At 37.6% G+C, this 19999-nt stretch overlaps 2 long non-coding RNA genes across 2 annotated transcripts in view; one reads left to right on the forward strand and one right to left on the reverse strand.

The window, feature by feature from the left end:
• LOC134736344 (uncharacterized) overlaps positions 1-19999 on the reverse strand; it is a 393342-nt gene that overhangs the window by 371317 nt on the left and 2026 nt on the right. The window lies entirely within an intron of this gene.
• On the forward strand, positions 12057-16074 carry LOC134736337 (uncharacterized). Its single transcript, XR_010120292.1, has 2 exons — positions 12057-12173; positions 15811-16074. It is a non-coding gene; the product is annotated as an uncharacterized lncRNA (long non-coding RNA).

Here is a 19999-nt window from a genome sequence, read left to right on the forward strand (position 1 = left end):
CTCTGCATTCGCATCAATTATCTGTAAGTCAAGCAGTAAAGGCAGTAGCTACGGAAGCTAAGCTAACAGTTATTGCCAGGCGCAGTGGCTCACGCCTGTAATCCCAGCACTTTGGGAGGCCGAGGAGGGCAGATCACGACGTCAGGAGATCGAGACCATCCTGTGAATGGTGAAACCCCATCTCTACTAAAAATACAAAAAATTAGCCAGGTGTGGTGGCGGGCGCCCGTAGTCCCAGCTACTCAGGAGGCTGAGGCGGGAGAATGGCGTGAACCCGGGAGGTGGAGCTTGCAGTGAGCCGAGATTGCGCCACTGCACTCCAACCTGGGAGACAGAGCGAGACTCCTCTCAAAAAAAAAAAAAAAAAAAAAAAAAAAAAAAAAAAAAATTATTAGAGGTTCAAAGGCCTGGAGGCCAAATTTTGAAAGCAGAGGTGATGAAAGTCTTGGGTACCAGGGATCAAGAGCAAGTCAAGCATTTGAAACACAAAAAGGTCAAAGCAGAGGTGAAGAGGACAACAGGATTTCAGTGGCCAAAGTACACATGAATACAGAATTGTGAATGTCATATTGAGCAAAACACTGGCACCAAGAATAAGAATGCAAGAACGTCTGATTTGTGAAAGAATCATGATATGTCGTGAAAATTGATACTTTCTGATTTCTTCTATACATCTTACTAATTATAAATTATTCTGAGTTGACCAGTCAATGCAGAAAGTATTTAAACCAGCCAGAGCCCAGGAGTGTTCTGGATACAGGTGAGCTCTGTTGGCATCTGGAAAAGAAAAACTGGATGTGGCAGATTGTATCTTCCAAAGATGATCACCATAGTATCTCCTATCCAACATGCTGTTCTGCAATATGACTTTGACATTTCCTCATCAAGAAGTGGAGTCTTATTACCTTACTCTGGGCTTGGCTTTAGTGGCTTGTTGAACCAGTAGAATATGACAGAAGTGACACTCCAACCTCTGAGAAGATTGTAAAAACACCTTGCAATTTCTACCTGAGCCTCTTAAAAGGATCACTCTTGGGATGCGGTCTCTGAGGACTGTCGCCATATGAAAGGTCTCAGCCACATGAAAAGGTTACTGGTAGGTGTTCAGGCATGTAGCCCCAGCAGAACTCCTAGGAAATAGTCATCATCAACTGCCAGCCATGCCACATTCCAACTCAATTGAACCTTTAGATGAATGTAGCCCTAGCCTCTATTTGACTTCAACTACAAGAGAGATGCCAAGCTGAAACCAGTTAAGACACAGAACTGTGAGATATAAAAATAAATTGTTATGTTAAGCCATATGTTTCAAGGTGGCTTGCTATGAAGCAATAGATAATCAGTACCTAGGGTTACAGGGATGATTTTTTAAATTATCTCTATCTAGGGCTAGTAATACTGGAGCCATGACACAGTTATCAACTCCAGCAGACTCAGAAATTCACTCAGCTCCCCTACTCCACCGTTTTTGGTTCTCCAACAAAATGTTTGGTGATGGATGGCTATGAAAGTTAAATGAGGACCGGGCGCGGCGGTTCACGCCTATAATCCCAGCACTTTGGGAGGCTGAGGCGGGCGGATCACGAGGTCAGGAGATCGAGACCATCCGGCTAACACAGTGAAATCCCGTCTCTACTAAAAAATACCAAAAAAGCAGCCAGGCGTGGTGGCAGGCGCCTGTAGTCCCAGCTGCTCCGGAGGCTGAGGCAGGAGAATGGCGTGAACTCGGGAGGCGGAGCTTGCAGTGAGGGGAGATCACGCCACTGCACTCCAGCCTGGGCGACAGAGCGAGACTCCATTTCAAAAAAAAGGAAGTTAAATGAGACTTGGTATTACCTGGAAAGTATGATTTGCAGCAACTCCACAATGCCTATTTTTGCACATAACTGAGATGTGACTAGAGACTAGAATAATTGAAAATGCAGAAAAGTCTGTACTGTAAGAGCAGGCTGGAGAGCGTACTGAAGATAATTGAGTGATCACTAAATACATTAGAGAATCCACACTCTAGTGATAAGTGGCATTTGAAGGGAGAAATTTTCCAGAGATAAATGAGACCTTCTCAATTAATTCCAGTACTTGTGTTGCTTGTTATATTGTTGCATTTCCTCCTGAAATATTACAGGCACCAGGCTATTTCTCTCACCTCCAAACCCTCAATTGTTCAGTCTCTGTTAATGCAAGGTCATAATGCAGAACATAATACGATTCTCAGTTTACAGTCAATTCTCAATTATTCAAGGCTTATGGAGTTACAGCGCAGTCCAGTAGATCTCTGCTTAAATATTGGTTTCATTGACATTTGGACACATCTGGAAATTCAATCTGCTTAATTTTGATTTTGCTGACATCACAACTCAGTTATTTGAACTCTAAATACCTAATCACCTCTAGTGCAAGTCTGGGCTAGACGGACGTCAGGAGAAAAGTAAACCTTTATAGATTGTCTTTTGCGTTTTACATACATTATCTAATTTAATCCCCATAGCAACTCGAGATATTACTATCCTTATTTCATAGAAAATGAAACTGAGGCTCAGAAAGTTCAACTTAAGTTTGCTTCCTTCCCCATTTTGTTGCTTAACAATATAATTAAGAGAATAGACTCTAGAATCAAACAGACTGGAATTATCTTATCATAATCTGTTTTTATTAAAATGAGTTTTTAAATGTATAGTTTATCTCTGTTTTTGTATCTGGCAGTTTCTCTATGATTTAGCTTTCAGAAAAGTCATATTTTTCTCAAATGACCTAGCTTTTACCTTCGTTAACTCACACCTGCACCCATCTGGTGAACAACTAGCATGAGAAGTGAAACCAGCAACCATTTAACAGCAAACAGTAGCAGCAGCATGCACCAAAAGAGAATGGAAAGTGAAAAGAACACAACAGATCATTTTAAAAGGTACATGCCCTAGAATTTTTTGACAACGTTTGAGCGTGGTTCTCAAAACTACAATTCTGTAAGTCAGTGAATGCTGAGTTTTATTTGGAAAGCATGGTCCCACCTTGTATAAAGAGAAAAAGCAGCCTTAAAATAACAGTACCAACTGTAAAGGGCTATTTCATGGCATCAATTAAAGCATGCATGCCATCAGTATAGTCTTTTGCCAAACATGGACCTTCAGTGTGGATACACGAATCTCTGCCAACTTAGCTTCATATTTTACATGAAATATGGATACAACACAGGATAGAAATATAAATGGTCTGCAGTGTGACTTGCAATTTCTGCCTATTAAAAAACTGTGTGTTGGTGACTTATCCATTAACTAAGGGACTTTAACTCCAGGCAGGTTGTTCTAATTCTCTTTCAGTAATGTGTCAATTGCCTGGTTCTCGACTGACAGCTGAAATTAAACAAAAAAGTGAATTCCGTTCTACAGTGTGACAATCTTATGGGAACACTAGAGGTAAATTTTTTAAAAGTCTGCAATCTCTAACACAATGAAAGCATAAAGGCATTTGCAGGCATCACATAAGATGCAACAATAGAATGTGGACTGCTCTAAATCAGACAGCACACAGACCATGCTGAAGATTAAGTAATGACAGTACACAAATTACCTTCAGCAGTAATCTTTGAGGAATACATTTCACTGCAGTAATATTAATCTAAAATTAATACATTTCACTGCCTGCATAGGCAGGCAGGAGGGAAAGCAACAAATAAAAGCAAAGATCAAAAGAGAATCTCTGGCAAATAGACACTCTGCAATTTCTAAAATGCAAGATAAAATGAAGGAGCCCAATATTAGGCCTAAACCCTTTTAATCTAAATGAAAATGTGAAGAAATTAAAACTGTCTGTAACTGATAACTAACCAGCCAGAATTGTATGTCAATCCACAGAGACAAGTTAAAAACAGGTAAAAACAGCGATTATTTTATATTGGCAATCAAATATATATGAAAGAAGGAGTAAAATGTTTTAAAAACTGGCAAAAACTATTTAGAAAATAAGATTCCCTGAAGAAAAATTATCAAGGACACATCTAAATACACGTTAAAATGAGCCAATATGGGACAACTTCCCATTATCAACTATTAAGACAAAGGTTCTAGACATGGCTTAAAAGCGTTAGCTTTATCTGATGCACTAACAGTGCAGAGTGATATTGGACCCAAATGTAGGATCTAGAGGATGACAGCTTGAATGGTAGTATCTTGGCTGAATCAGGCTCAGGGTGGGGAGAGTGATGTTAGAACCAGGACTCTTGCAGAGAGCCAGAAACTAGGTCCAAGCAGCCAATTCATGAAACTAGAGAAACTAGAAAGATTCTGTCCCCATGGAGGCAAAGTGTCAAGGAAACTTCCCTTCAGGACGGGAAAATAGAAAGTTTTCTGAAAGCAATTTAGAAACCCATGTTTGCCCTATATGCGGATGTAGAATCAAAGTTACACTTCCTTCATGGGGCAGAAATTTTAAGCCAAGAAATTAACATAAGAAAACTGGTCTGGAACTGATGAAACATCTATGGAACTGATGAAACATCTAGAGCACTGACAGAAGTAAATAATACCACTTTCAAGGGGTGCTTTCAGATCACTGGTGACTCAGACACTGGCAACACAATAGAAACAACAGGGAAAAGACGAACTCACAATAGAAAATTGCAAATTACAGAGGGAAATGCATCACCATGAGGAGGAGACAGCATACCAAAAAAAAGGGAAAGCTTCACAACCTAAAGATTAGGCATGATACAACTATTTGAGTTTATAAACTAAATGTGTTTAAAGTTATGAAATAAATTAAAAATAGAAATAATAATGAACATCCTAGATATTTCTTGATTTCTGAATTATGTCCTCAGACATTCCTTTGGTAATTTTGGAATAAAGTCTATTTTTGTTTATCTGAAAATTGGGGTAGGAAGGTAGTATACACTACAAAGGACACAAGGGAACTTTTGTGGGAAATGGAACTATTCTATAACTTGATTGATGTGGCATCACAAAACTGTATATGTGTATCAAAACTCAACCATACATCTAAAAGAGTGAATTTTACTGTATGTAAAGTATACCTCAGTGCCTTATACCAAAAAATAAAATAAAATAAAATCTCTCCTCTTTCAGGATATCCATAGACAGCAGAAAAAAAAAATAGCAAAATAGATATTTTCACTCACAGAAAATGAATGTTTGCAAAGATTCACCAAGAAATAAAGTCAACCAAAAAAGCAAAGTCATGGAAAAGAAGTGAGTTCAATTTATATTAAGAATTCATTTATTAAAAGCACTTATTACCCAAACACCAGGCCCCAAAGGCAGACACTGGTGAGGCAGCCTCACATGGGAAGGAGCTTCCCTGGTGAGATTCAGTGTCAACTCACAGCCACATCCTTTTCTATAAAAAATTTATGACAGCAAAGTTCGCTTTCATTTTTAACACTGAAAAAAATAAAGCTTTAGTCAATAGATGTTGCTGAAAAGTGAAATTACATTTGTTGAATTAGAAAAGAAAGATAATTTGAATCCAGATTTTACCAGTAATTATTAATACGATCCTACGTCAGATGTCTCACTTCTCTATTTCTTAGATTCCTCATTTGTGAAAACATAAGGAATTAGCCAAACGATCTTGTGGGTCCATTCCTGCCCTCATGTTCTAACAGTGTGATTAATTTGGGCTTAGACAAAGAACCACTAAGACTTTAAGGTCAAAATAAGAATTGGAGAAAAATTAGAGACCTATAAACTCTGCCATGATTGAAGCTTTATAAGACAGTAGAGTAGGAAAATCATGTTTTCCTCAAAAAATCTTTATTTGGAGAGTTTTACTGTGGCAGTTAATTTCTACACTGAAGTCGGAACATTAAAACTTGAAATTTCTCTTTCGGATTCTCTAGACCTATATTATAGTTTATATGGCACCAACTGGTATGCTGCCATTTTTATTCTGGCACTAACTACCTGGAGTTAGCAAAGACCCCACAAGTTAAGGGCTCAGTCTTCCACAAGACTACTCTCACTTGAGACTCCAGCTGAACATCAGGGTTCCCCAGGCCACCCGCACTTTGACTACAAATTTGGGGGTTCTCACAAACCCCTCAAGTTTGATAATTTTCTAGACCAAGTCACAAATCTTAGGAAAGTGCTCTACTTACGATTAAAGTTTTCTTATTATAAAGGATACAGATCAGGACCAGCCAAATGAAGAGACACATAGGGCAAGGCCTGGGAGGGTCCCTAACACAGAGCATGCATGTTCTCTTCCCATGGACAGAACAGGTCAACCTCCCATCACATTGATGTGTTCATCTGTCAGGAACCTCTCCTGAGCCTTGGTGTCCAGAGTTTTAATTGGGATTTCATTATGTAGGCATGATTGATTAAATTATTGGCCATGTGATTCAACTCAATCTCCAGTCTTTCTCCCCTCCCCAGAGGTCAGACTGCCTCAAAGGAGTCACCTTTTCATCATGTTATTGGTCTTTCTGGTATCCAACCCCCATCTAAAGTGATTGGAGGACTGATCTTGAGTCATCTAATTAGCATAAACTCAGGTGTGAACCAAAGGACTCAATACCTCTATCACTTGGGAAATTCCAAGAGCTTTAGAAGATATGTGCCAGGAACCTGAGACAGAGACCAGACAAATTCTTTATTATACAGCATAGCTCATCTCAGCTTCTCTATGTACAGTCTTTTAAAATATTCTTTCTATGAATACAGGCATGCCTAGCTCCAAGATGCTGGTGGATCACAACTGCCCTAGGTACAGAGCCCCAGTTTGATATGACCTTTCAGCTTTAACACCCAACTCCAACTAACAAACATCCCTATCGTATCATATTTAGTCCCTCGGAGAAAGAATCCAAATACATCCAGTTTGAGTCAAGAGTCCATTAGTTTAAAAAGCTATGATCAGAGCAGCAAAGTTATAAGATGTTTCAGAATAGGACTAACAATTCTCAGAGAACTGAAGCTGGACTTGGCAAGCATCAGACAATGTAAATCTAAGTACAGTTTCTATGGTTATGAAAAGCACAGGTGTGCAAAATGGGCTTAGAAAACATGAACAGGAAGCCATACAAGGAGAACCAAATATAATCAATCTCCAAGATTTTGCCTTCCTTCCTATGCCCTTTTTTAAAAGCAGATATAAAAATAGTTTGGTTCAACTATATACCAATAGAATGTCAAAAGATTAATTTTAGACAATTAATCAAAAGATTAATATTAAGATTAATGTTCTTGGGAGTCAAATCCAAATTGGACATGTTCTTTCTTGTGTACAAATGGTTCTGTTTTGTTTTATAGAATCATTGTAAACGGAGAGTGGTTTGTGGCAAATGGGAGAAAAAGAAATTCCATTTGTGAGTATTTTCTAGAAGTAAAATATGGAGAGCTAATAGGAGACAAATAAAGACTTACCAAATATTACATATTTGAGCTAAAAGAAAAAAAGGTAAAGGTCGCTTCAGCTGTATGTGAGGGAAGCTAATTAAAGCTACATTAAGAAAAATGAGAATGTATCACGATGATGAAGGGATAGCTCATGAACTCCAAACACAGAAATGTAATCTGGCCTCCACAAGAGACAAGAATCAAGGCCTCAGAAGCCTCCAGAAGGCTGAGCCCCTTATTTTAGCACATTTCATCTCGTAGCATTCCCATCCTGCTGTTTCTCAGGCTACATAAATATGCACAATGGCCACTTCACAACCCTAGGTTTACTTTACCTCCATTTGAAAGGCCAAACTAAAGGAAGTTAAAAATCCTTAGTTCCAGTTCTTTCACTCCAGAAAATACCATCTGATGAACCTATTCTGGTCTAATCGGCAATGGCCAGAAGGGAAGGAATCACACAGTGCAAATATGGCTGCTGGGGGTCCCTCCTTGCAGGGCCAGAAGGCAGTTTAAAAATCATTTGTGAGTTGAGAAGATACCCCAGAAAGAGTCTCTAATACTCTCTGCTTAGTTTCTGAAAAATAGTAATTGCCCTGGACAAAAGACAGTATCTAAGCAGCATCTCTCCGGGATACTGATGGGTTCTGTATTTAACGTTTTTATAAATTACATGAAGACTGAATGCTCAAAAAGCCTCATATTTGCAGATAAACAAAGATCTTTGGAGTATGAATAAGCCAAGGTGACAGGAATAAAATGCCAACTTATTTACTTCAATGAGTGTAAGAGAAAGGTAATACGTTAGTTCTGAAAAATCAAAGAAATATAATCTTGGATGCACTGAAAATTTCAGATAGAAACCTGAGATATTATTACCTAAAAGATTAATGAGAAACTTTCATCTACTGAATAACTTTTAAGACTAAAGTATTAGTCACTCATTTACTAATGCAACAGAAATCCAGAGAGAAGGCAGGGCAAGAGGGAAGGCAGAGAAGAGGAAGGAAAGAGAAAACAGAAAGAAAGGAGAAAAATGCATGCTAATACATCATGATTACCTGATGAGGCAAGTATTATCAATCCCCTTTCTCAGAGAAAGAAACTGTGACTGCAAATTTCCATAAATTACCCAAGATCACCAACTAGTAAGTAGAATAACTAAAATTCCAGCTCAGGTGTGTTTATCTGACTCCAAAGTACATGTTCTCGCCAACACATGATTATCCTACATTTTTTAGATTTGGCATGAAATTCTTGGCAAAAACATTAAGGACTATTAAAATAGCTTAATGAAAAACCATGAGGCACTGATTTTTTTTTAACACTATGTCAAAAAGATGCGACATAACCCCTTTGGATCCAGGTTATGAAACATGAGAAGTCAATGCAGGGTCTCTACTCACCTACTTTCACAAGCCAAAAATGCTGCCCTATTTACTGGCTCAGGTCCGGAATCTCCCAGAGAAAACTCTGGCCTCAGGTAAAATGAAAATATTCAAACTCAAAGGCAAAGAAGAAATAATAAAGAAAAAATGGATGCATCATGTTAAGAAAAAACAGGCCTGGCACGGTGGCTCACGCCTCTAATCCCAACACTTTGGGAGGCTGAGGCAGGCAGATCACGTGAGGTCAGGAAGTCAAGATCAGCCTGACTGATGTGGTGAAAGCTCGTCTCTACTAAAAATACAAAAAAATTAGCCAGGCATGGTGGCACATGCCTGTAGTCCCAACTACTCAGGAGGCCGAAGCAGGAGAATCTCTTGAACCTGGGAGGCAGAGATTGCAGTGAGCCGAGATTGGACCATTGCACTCCAGCCTGGGTGACAGAGCGAAACTCTGTCTCAAAAAAAGAAAAGAAAAAAAAAAGCTACATATAGTCAAATAAAGCAAAAATAAAGTTAAACTGGAAGCTGTATTTGTAATATATATGACAGTAACTATTCTTTAAAATAAATTGTATTAATATATTTAAAATATATAACATGACGCTATGAGATACATAGGAAAAAAACAGGTAACTGTGTGATGATGAATATGTTAAGGAAGCAAATTAATGAAACAAATTAACATATTCATCATCGCACATAGTTACCTATTTTTGTTTGTTTTTATGGCAAGGACAGCTAAAACCTATTCATTTAGCATAAATTCCAAATACAGTACAATTTTATTAACTATAGTCATGTTGCATATTAGATCTCTAGATGTGCTCATCCTATATATCTGCTACTTTGTATCCTCTGACTTACATCTCCCCGTTTCTTCCCCACCCGAAGTAATTATTCTTTTGTTCTCTGTCTCTGTATATTTGATTTTTTATTTTTTAGATCTACAGATGAATGAAATCATGTGATATCTGTCCTTCATTCTGGCTTATTTCACTTAGCATAATGTCCTTCAGGTTCATCACATTGTGGCAAATGGCAAGATCTCATTCTTTTTAGAGCTGAATAATATTCCATCGTATATACATACCATCGTTTCTTTATCCATTTGTCTATTGATATACACTTAGGTTGTTTTTATGTTTTAGCTATTGCCAATAATGTTGCAATCAACGTGGTAGGGCAGATATCTTTATGAGGTGGTAATTTCATTTGGGAACATGCCTACAAAAGGGACTGCTAAGTCATATAGTAGTTCTGTTTTTCATCTCTCTAGAAACCTCCATACTGTTTTTTATAATGACTATTGGGAATCTGCATTCCCACCAACAGTGTACAAGAATTACTATTCTTAATAGCTAAAAAAAAAAAAAAAAAAAAAAAAAAAAAAAAAAAAAAAAACAATAAGAAAAGATTAAACACAAAAGAAAAGGGGCAAAGGACTAAAAGAAAAATGCATTTGCCAAATAAACTTATGAAAACTCTGCCCATCCTTACTAATAACTTCATTATTTGTCTATCTAACTGCAAGTTTCTCTTTCTCTCTCACTCTTTTTTTAATGACAATACCCAGGATTATGGAAGGTGTCAGAAAATGTGCTTTCTTAAATATCGCAAGTGAGCGTGCAAAATGTTACACATTTTCTATAACATAGTTACTCCACATGTATCAAAGAATAAAAACATCCATGTACTCTTTGCCCCAACATTTGCACCTCTAAGAATGTATTCTAAGAAAAAGTTAGACCTTAAAAGCTATAAAAATTCATATTTTTATATGAAAGTATTTATAAAAGCTAAAACAAGTGCATTCTTGGGTAGGTCTGAAAAAATAAACTAAAACAATATAATGTAAAAATTAGAAACCGCTTAAAGAAAGTTGATCCATTTGCAACCACTAAAAAGTATGTACTAACAGAATATTAGTGTTCTAAATAATTGTGTTTGACACTCACCAGATGTATACCAAAATATTAACAGTGATTCTTTCTGGGTAGCACTATTATAAAGGATTTTACTCTGTATGTGTGTGTTGTTCTCTGTTTTTCAGTTTCTATAACAAATTAAGTTGCATTATTTTTATAATCAGAAAACAATTATTTGTTAATTAAAATGCAAACTATTCAAGAAGAGAGGCATATTTCTATTTATTTTGTCTGTGTAAAGGTTTTAATCCTGTCAGAGGAGGTCAGAAATGTGACAACACATTTTGAGTGGCTGGAAGTAAACTGTCTTCAAAACTTTGCAGAGCCTTATTAAAGTATTCCTTCCCACAGCAAAACACAACAGCACATTTCTAATAAGAGCAATTAGCTTTTGATGATAAATTCTACCCAAATAATTAATACAGGATTCAGAATCTTCAAAAGCAGTAATACAAACAGTAACAACAACATAAAACAATAAAAATGATAAAATACAAAATCAAAACAAAGTCATCTCATTAAAAACAAAGGATTACTGTTGAAAATATATAGGCTATCATGAAAAAAAATTTATTCTATAATAACATTTTTATTTGCAAATGCCAATGCCAAAATGACTTTATTTTCCCCTCTTACTGGTGCTTTTATGATCATGTTTGGATATCTCTAAGAGCACTCATGCAGTTGTCTGCTAAGAAGAGTGTGATTGCTATAGGGGCCAAGGGAAAACTTCCCCTTTGCCCCCTACAGGTTCACTGAAAATCAACTAGCAAAAGGCAGACTAATAGAAGAAAAGCAAAACAAAATTTATTAATGCACACACATGTGCATGGGAGTCATAAAAAATGTAAAATCTCAAAGAAAAGGCCAGCTGGTTGATGCTTTCATGCCATGAGGTTAGGGGGTTGGAGCATGCCAAGACTGGTAATGGGAAGGAGAGAGAAACAAAAGCATGGGGCAAAGGCAATCTTATTATATAGATAAAACCTCCCAAGTAGCAACTCTCAGAAAGAATAAATGGTATCCTGTGGCTGAGTTAATCTTTTCTAGATCCGGGTAAGCTGCAGAGAAAGCCTGGATTTATTATTTCACTAATGTGGTTTTTTCTCTACAGATGCAAATCTCCACAAAAGGCAGCTTTTCAGGGCTATTCCTGTCTGCATGCCCTCTGAATAACCATCTCAAAATATGTTCAAGAAGTATATTTTGGTACAAAACATTTTTGGTTTTCTTTAGTCCCCCATTTGAAACTTTGTGTTGAGAAAGTTTCACATATTAAAATGGGGTTGGTAGCTATGAAGAGATTTGGGTCAGAGGTTGTGAGATAAGAGATTGGCAAAGGGGAAGGGGAAAAAGCATACATTAGACCAAGCAGCTGATTTCTTCTTGAATCAGTCTCTTATAAGTCGGTTCAGTTAAACAGTTGTGCCCCATTCCAGGAGGCGGCATTGCAGATGGGATCTCAAAGCCAAGTCTCTACATATGATGCAGGCAAACAGATGTTTGTAAGTAAAATGTTTGTAAGTAACATGTCTGTTAGTAAGAGGTATGTCTATGGAAACAAAGGAAAAACTAAGGTTAATGTCTAGAGTAGTCTATAAACTAGTTTTTCTCAAGTCTCTAAAACACCTTCAGTTGGATTGGGAAGGCGTGGCAATTGGACAGATTTTTGTAGACTGTAGTTCAAATCATATGTTCTAGTGAACCTTCTGAGTAGTCCATACATCAACAGTCATGAAGGCCAAATATAGATAGACAGACAGACAGACAGGTAGACAGACAGACAGACAGATGGGTCCGGGAACAGTGGCTCATGCCTGTAATCCCAGCACTTTGGGAGGCTGAGGCATGTGGATAGCTCGAGGTTGGGAGTTTGAGACCAGCCTGACCAACATGGAGAAACCCCGTCTCTACTAAAAATACAAAATTAGCCAGGAGTGATGGTGCATGCCTGTAATCCCAGCTACTCCGGGAGGCTGAAGCAGGAGAATCACTTGAACCAGGGAGGCAGAGGTTGCAGTGAGCCGAGATGGCACCACTGCACTCCAGACTGAGCAACAAGGGCGAAACTCCATCTCAAAAAAAAAAAAGAAAGAAAAAAGAAAAAGATAGCTGTAGTGATTTCTTCTGAAGTTTTTACCAAGTTGTCTAGTTTCCATTTGCAGGGCTTTAAGGAAAGCACAGTTTTAATTTCTAGTGATTCTAAGTTAGAAGAGAGAAAGAAAAATTGGAAATGTTAGTCTACAGAGTCACAGTCGTATATTTGAGGAAACTGGAAATTTAGGATTTCGTTTAGATTGCAGGTAAATAATAAAATCTCAAAAAAAATGATCCAGAACCTAGTAACAGATGAACTATAGGTTTCATTCTGAAACATAATTTTCCTGTCTGCAGTACCCCATTTCTAACAAAGAGAAATCATAGTAAGACCAATTTATGTACAAAATAAGTTTAGTTTTATTACACTTGGCCTATTTGCATAAAGTATAGAAAGAACAGTGATTGCTATATAGGCTCTTTTTAAGCTGGCTTTGCTGGAATTTTTTAATAAGGAATTTTGGATTTAACTTTTAAAAATCCCGAGGCATACAAGCAAAGCCAAATACTGTGTCTGTAACACCTTTATGAAATGAGTGAACTCAGTCTAGGCAACATAGCAAGAGCTTGTCTCTACAAAAAATGTAAAGATAGCAACGTGTGGTGACACACACCTGTAGTCCCAGCTACTCAGAAAGTTGAGGTGGGAGGACCACTTGGGCACACAAGCCAAGGCTTCAGCGAGTTGTGATTGTGCCACTGCATTCCAGCTTGAATAACAGAGCAAGAACCTGACTCAAAAAACAAAGAAAAAAAAGAGAGATGGGTGAACTCCTCTTTAGCTGAAGACCCCCAAAATCTCTTGAGGTTCCTGGGGCTGTCAGAAACTGTTATTTAGTTTTATCAATATCATGTTGTCCTTTAGAATCTTTAAATAAGCTGTAAATCTTTAAACAATCTTTAAATAACCTATAGACAAAATTATTTCATTCTCAATAAACACAATCTTTATGCCTCTATAACTTTCCTCACCAAAAACATACCTTACTTTTCTCATACACTTTGCATATGGAATTATTTCATTAGTTTTACTTATATATATTCTCATATATATAATTACATATATTTAATCTTAACTCAGTAACACTAATTTCTAGGGAAACCTAGGAAATGAGTACTTTTGGACTGTTTTATATCACTATTTAAAGGTGAAAGCCATTTTATAATTTTTAGAAACATTCTCAATTTTTTGTTTATTAACAGCTCTAATTATATTTAGTGTTTCTATACCTTAGCAAAATAAGATGTCAAAGTAAATAAACTTATGTTTAATAATTAATGTTTTCATACTTTAACTTACTTAGAAATGACTTAGACATTGTATAATTATCTATTACTTAACTAAACATATATGGTTTGGCTGTGACCACACCCAAATCTCATCTTGAATTCCCACATGTTGTGGGAGGGACCCAATGGCAGGTAATAGAATTATTGGGGTAGGTCTTTCCTGTGCTATTCTTGCAATAGTGAATAAGTCTCATGAGATCTGAAGTTTCAAAAGAGGAGTTCCCCTGCACAAGCTCACTCTCTTTGCCTGTTGCCATCCATGTAAGACATGACTTGCTCCTCCTTGCCTTCTGCCATGATTGTGAGGCCTCTCCAGCCACATGGAACTTAAAGTCCATTAAACCCTTTTTCCTCTATAAATTACCCAGTCTCAGGTATCTCTTTATCAGCAGCATGAAAATGGACTAATACAACATGACTTTAAGATTTTAAATTACTAAAAATAATTTTGAAACTATTACACAGATACCACACTTCCCCATGACTTCCCCAGTTGTCCTGAGTCCCATGTACCATGTAGCACCAAAGAGGCTGTGAAGGATGGCACCTATTTGGGTCCTAGATTTATATATCAAGGTAGAGCCCAGAACAGAGGACAGAGCTCTGAAGATGGTAGCTAGTAGCCCAGGTGCCACAGGCACACATATGTCCCCAGGCCTTCTTATGGCCACCTACCCAGACCCCAGAATCCAGAGACCAAAAATCAAAAACATAAGTTCACAGTAAGATGTGTGCAAAGCTTCTGGTGAGCCCAGAAGCCAGCCCTTATTGCTTTAGCGTACAGGCAAATCAAGCAAGTGCAAAAAATACTATAAAAGCAGCAGTTGTATGATGTTAAAACATGTAGCAGAGACAGCATATACCTATCTGAAAGGAGATTCAGGCAAAAATGTCTAAACTATATTTAGTACCGGCAATTCTGAAGACTTTCCTATTTTATTTTACCAACAGTTTTTAAACTAGCTTTACTTTCCAAAGATATCTCAGATCACATAGCAATATCACATACATGTAATACACATTGACATACAGACAGACACAAAGACAGAAGCAGATCTTACAGCTTTCATTAAGATTCTTGATTTGCTGGCTTCCAAATAGTTTTGCTTTCCCCAATTCAGATCAGTCTTCTGATTATTCATTTTACTCCCCTAAGAAAATAGGCAGGCAACCCCAAATTTGTACTTCTAAAGGAATGACTCTTACATGGAACAAGGTAGAAAATTTATATCTCAAAGACACAAAACATAGATCTAAACATAATTATCCACCAAGACAAAGAGGGGCTTAGGTAAATGCACAGATAAGGAAAGATAGTCAGGAAAAGCACATTAAGTAAAAGTAAGGTTTGTTATGTAAACTTGCCTTTCTCATTGTAAAAGTTACTCATGGTTTAGATGCAGAGAGGAAGGTGCCCTTGAAAATGGAGATTTTCTTTGTAAATTTCTTTCACAAACAGCTTTTAAATAGCCACTGAAACGCCATAAATATGTACTTTGGAGATGGATTTAGTTGAATAGGTGGCTTTTAAAATTAGTTTCAATTTCTTAACTGGGTCATTGATTTCAGGGCAACATCCACTAATAAATAAGGCCAAATCAACTCATAACTCTCAGCACTCCATGAGAAATAAAGGCAGCCCCAAAAGGGGTCACTGGCACCTTGGCTTTGTTCCTCAAGGGGTCCTAGAGTCACTAGCATATCTTTTAGATCCGTTTATGTGGTAATTGAAACTCTCTTATTTTCTTTCTTCAGTTTTTCATCCAGTGACCACCAAACGGAGGAATTACGGTCTTGAAGGGGAACGTAGCAATCACTTAAGGAAACCAGATGGGAGACTGAAGGTGGCAAAAGGAGAGACATAGCAAATGGAAGGTGTCCTAGAATCACTCTTAAACTTTGAGAAGTTTGAGATATTAGGTTGGTGCACGAGTAATTGCAGGTTTTGTCATTACTTTTAAGAGCACAAGGACCAAACATATGAATATTTATACTAAAAAATAAACTAGAGTTGCTTCACCTAAGACTACTGTAAATGCTTTTCCTCCATTAATCTTAATTTGAAAAAGGAAAAAGAGATAATCAGTGATTTTTACCGACCTCTCAACAGGATTCATGACAGACACCTGGGAATCTGACTGGGAAGCTATTCTTACCCTACGGCTGGCGTGTCAGATCCTGGGTTCCCTTGATGTGACATCCAGAGGAGCGGAGTGGTTTTGGTTGTCCTGCTCAGTACAACAAAACTGCAAAAGCCAAGGGGAAACTTCCCCTTCGCCTTCTGAAGGCTCACTGAAAATCAGCTGACAAACGGCCATTAGGAGAAAAGCCAAACAAAATTTATTATTGCACACACGTGTGCATGGAAGTAATACAAAATGTGAAAACTCAAAGAAAGGACCAGGTGGTTAACACCTTTACAACATCTTCAGGTTATAGAAAAAACATGGGCTTGGAGTGTAGCAAGACGGTTATAGGAGGGAGAAAGAAAGGCATGGGGTAAAGGTGTGCTTGTTATGTACATGAAACCTCACGGACAGCAGCTCTCAGAAAAAAAGAGATGGTAGTTTGTGGTTAACTACATATTTTCTAGATCTAGATAAGAGGGAGGGCCTCAGAGAAAGTCTGGGTATTTATTTCGCTAACGTAGATTTTTCTCTACAGATGCAAATTTTTCCACAAAAGGCAGCTTTTCAGGGCTATTCCTGTCTGTAGGCCCTCTGAATAGCCCTCTTGAAATATGTCACTGAAGTATATTTTGGAGTGAAATATTTTTGTTTTCCTTTATTGGCAAAAGAGAAAATGTGTTAGTTGCAATATTTAAAGGAAACAACAAATAGACTATGCTTATAATTAATAAAATTGTATTATATTTTTAATTTCCTATATAGTATAGATTCAGTTAGATTTAAATAAGTCTGGCACCTCTCTTCCTGCTTTTCTTTCCGTCCAAAATATTTCTCCCACCTTACGCCAAAATGTCCAGCACACACTATTATTGAGTCATTCCCTAGGGTCCTAAAGGCATTTACTTTATCAAGAGGCTATCATTATTGAAAGGCAAAAATACTCCCTGAGCCAAATTCAGCTCAGTAACTGATTAGTTAAGAGTCATCTGAGAGTAAAAAAGTGACCAGAAATAACATACAGGTGAGGGGACTGTGTACCAAGGACATTCTAAGAGGGCATATGGGAAACAAATGACAAAGCTAAAGGGTCATAAAATCAAGCACTGCTTATCAGCTATGTATCCACGTGAAAATGATTAATATAATGATAAAATTCAAAAAACATATGCTTTTAAAAATCAAGAACTTCAGCCCACACTATTAAAGAATAGAAAGCAAACCACTCATTTCCTGAGATGAGCAGCTTCCTCTACTAACCACAAGGTGGGGCTCTATTTGAGATTGTCATGCTTAGATTCCATACTGAGAGCCAAAACAGCAACTTGCATTAGAAATCCCATTTATAAACCATTTCCTTCCAGTCAAATCAGTTTTAAATAGTACTTGCTGCTGTTAAACCACTTTGCCCAAGTATAGACTTCTGTTCATTGAGAACTGTTCATTAACGATGTTGCATTTAGATAGGCAAAGTCAATGCTGAGTTCCAATATCAATAGCCATCATTTTCTGTTATGGACTGAAACAGAGGGTTTACGTCCCCTCAAAATTTATATATTGAAACCCTAACCCCCAATGTGGTGCTACTAGGAGGTGAAGTCCTTGGGAGAAAATTCGTTTTAGATGAGATCACAAAAATGGAACCCCTATGATGGGATTAATGCCCTTTTAAAAAGAGGTCCTCCCATCTCCACCATGTCAGGCTACAACTACAAGGAGACAGATCAGGATACAGGTAGCTGTCTGCAAGCTAGGCAGAGGCGCTTACCAAGAACGGAAACTGACAGCATCTTGCTGTATATATATATGTGTATATATATGTATATACAGAGAGACTAGATATATATATTATATATTATATACAACATATATGTATTCTATTATATAATATATGTAATGTATATATAACATACATATGATATATATATTAAATATTTGGTTGTTTAGGCCACCCAGTCTATGGTTTTTTGTTTTTTTGGTTTTTTTTTTTTTTTTTGATATGGAGTCTCACTCTGTTGCCCAGGCTGAACTTGAGCGGTGCAATCTCAGCTCACTGCAAGCTCTGCCTCCCAGGCTCATGCCATTCTCCTGCTTCAGCCTCCCGAGCAGCTGGGACTACAGGCGCCTGCCACCACGCGCAGCTAATTTTTTGTATTTTTTTTTGTAGAGATGGGGTTTCACCGTGTTAGCCAGGATGGTCTCAATCTCCTGACCTTGTGATCCGCCCACCTCCGCCTCCCAAAGTGCTGGGATTACAGGCGTGAGCCACCGCGCCCGGCCAGTCTATGGTATTTTTAGAGTACCCAGAGCTAAGACAAAAATTGGTACCTAGAAGTGGGCTGCTGCTGTAACAAATATCTAAAAACATAGAGCAGCTTTGGAACTGAATAATGGATAGAGGCTAGAAAGGTTTTCAGATGCATACCAGAACAATTCGAGATCACTGTTAAGGTACTGCTCAATGGGATTCTAGTGAGAGCTCAGAAAGAAAAGAGGAGAGTGAAAGAAAAAACCCTCCATCTTCTCAGAGAATACATAACTAATCATCAACAGAATGTTGGTAGATACATTGATGGTAAAGGTCATTCTGATAAGGTTTCAGACAAAAATGAGGAACATGTTATTGAACATTTTTAAAAAGGCAATATTTGTTATAAAGTGGCAGAGAATTATTCTGAATTGTGTTTTTATTCTAGTGTTTTGTGAAAGGTAGAACCTGCAAGTAATGAAATTGGATATTTCGCTGACGATTCTAAGCAAAGGGTTGAAAAACTGGTTTGGTTCCTCCTGATTGCTCAGAGTATAATGCAAAAAGTGAGAAATGACATCAAGATAGAATTGTTAAGCAAAAGGAAACCAGAACTTAAAGATTTGCAAAATTCCCAGCCTGTCTATATTGCAAAAAAAAAAAAAAAAAAAATGAGAAAGCATGTTCAGAAGAAAATACCAAGCATGTATCTGACCAATCATTTGATAAGGAGATTAGTGTGGGTGTGAACCACAGACCTAATCCGTGATGTCAACAGAAGCCAGAAAAGAAATGGGATTATATTAGCAGAAACACTGCCAGCTGAAACTAGAGGAAACATTCAAAAACGACAGAATGAAGGAAGCTTGTGAATCTGTGCTATTTCTCAAGAAAAGAAAGGAATCCTCTGTCCACCATGTGAGAATACAGCAAGAAGGTTGCTGTCTGCAAGTTAGGAAAATGGCCTTCACCAAGAACCACATGTGCGAACATCTTGATCTTGGACTTCTGAGCCTCCTGAACTGTGAGAAATAAATGTTTGTTGTTTAAGTCACCCAGTCTATATACTATTTTGTTATAACAGCCCAAGCTGATTAAGACACTTTCCTTGAGCTAAAGCTTTCTGCTCTCATTATGCCTTTCTTCTTTCCTTTTGTTTTATGGATCTTGTCATTTTATTTTTGTGTCATGACAAGTGACATTGGTTATTGGATATGTGAAATATCATACTATAGCAGATATGGAGGTTTGCCACTCAGATCACTTCGAGAAAGGACTTCCCGCCCAGCAGTGGGGAGTGCAGTCACCAGGCAGCCTCCTACTCTCAGATTCTTCATAGTCTTAGCTGCAGAGAGCCACCTCACTCAAGTTCGTATTTTTCCCAGAGCAGCCTGCATTAGGTGACTAAGCAGAGTGTCAGGGGATAGGAGATAGTAGGGATATGGAAACTGGGTCATTTCAACCCAACGTAAGACCAGTCTAACAGGCAATGCTTATTCTAAAGCTACCTACAGAGGCTTCATTGGGCTTGCACAGCATGTTAGCTTTTTCCTCTAGTTGATATTGCTTC

This window comes from Symphalangus syndactylus, chromosome 1 (genome assembly GCF_028878055.3).
Source record: "Symphalangus syndactylus isolate Jambi chromosome 1, NHGRI_mSymSyn1-v2.1_pri, whole genome shotgun sequence".
In the NCBI taxonomy this organism is placed as follows: Eukaryota; Metazoa; Chordata; class Mammalia; order Primates; family Hylobatidae; genus Symphalangus; species Symphalangus syndactylus.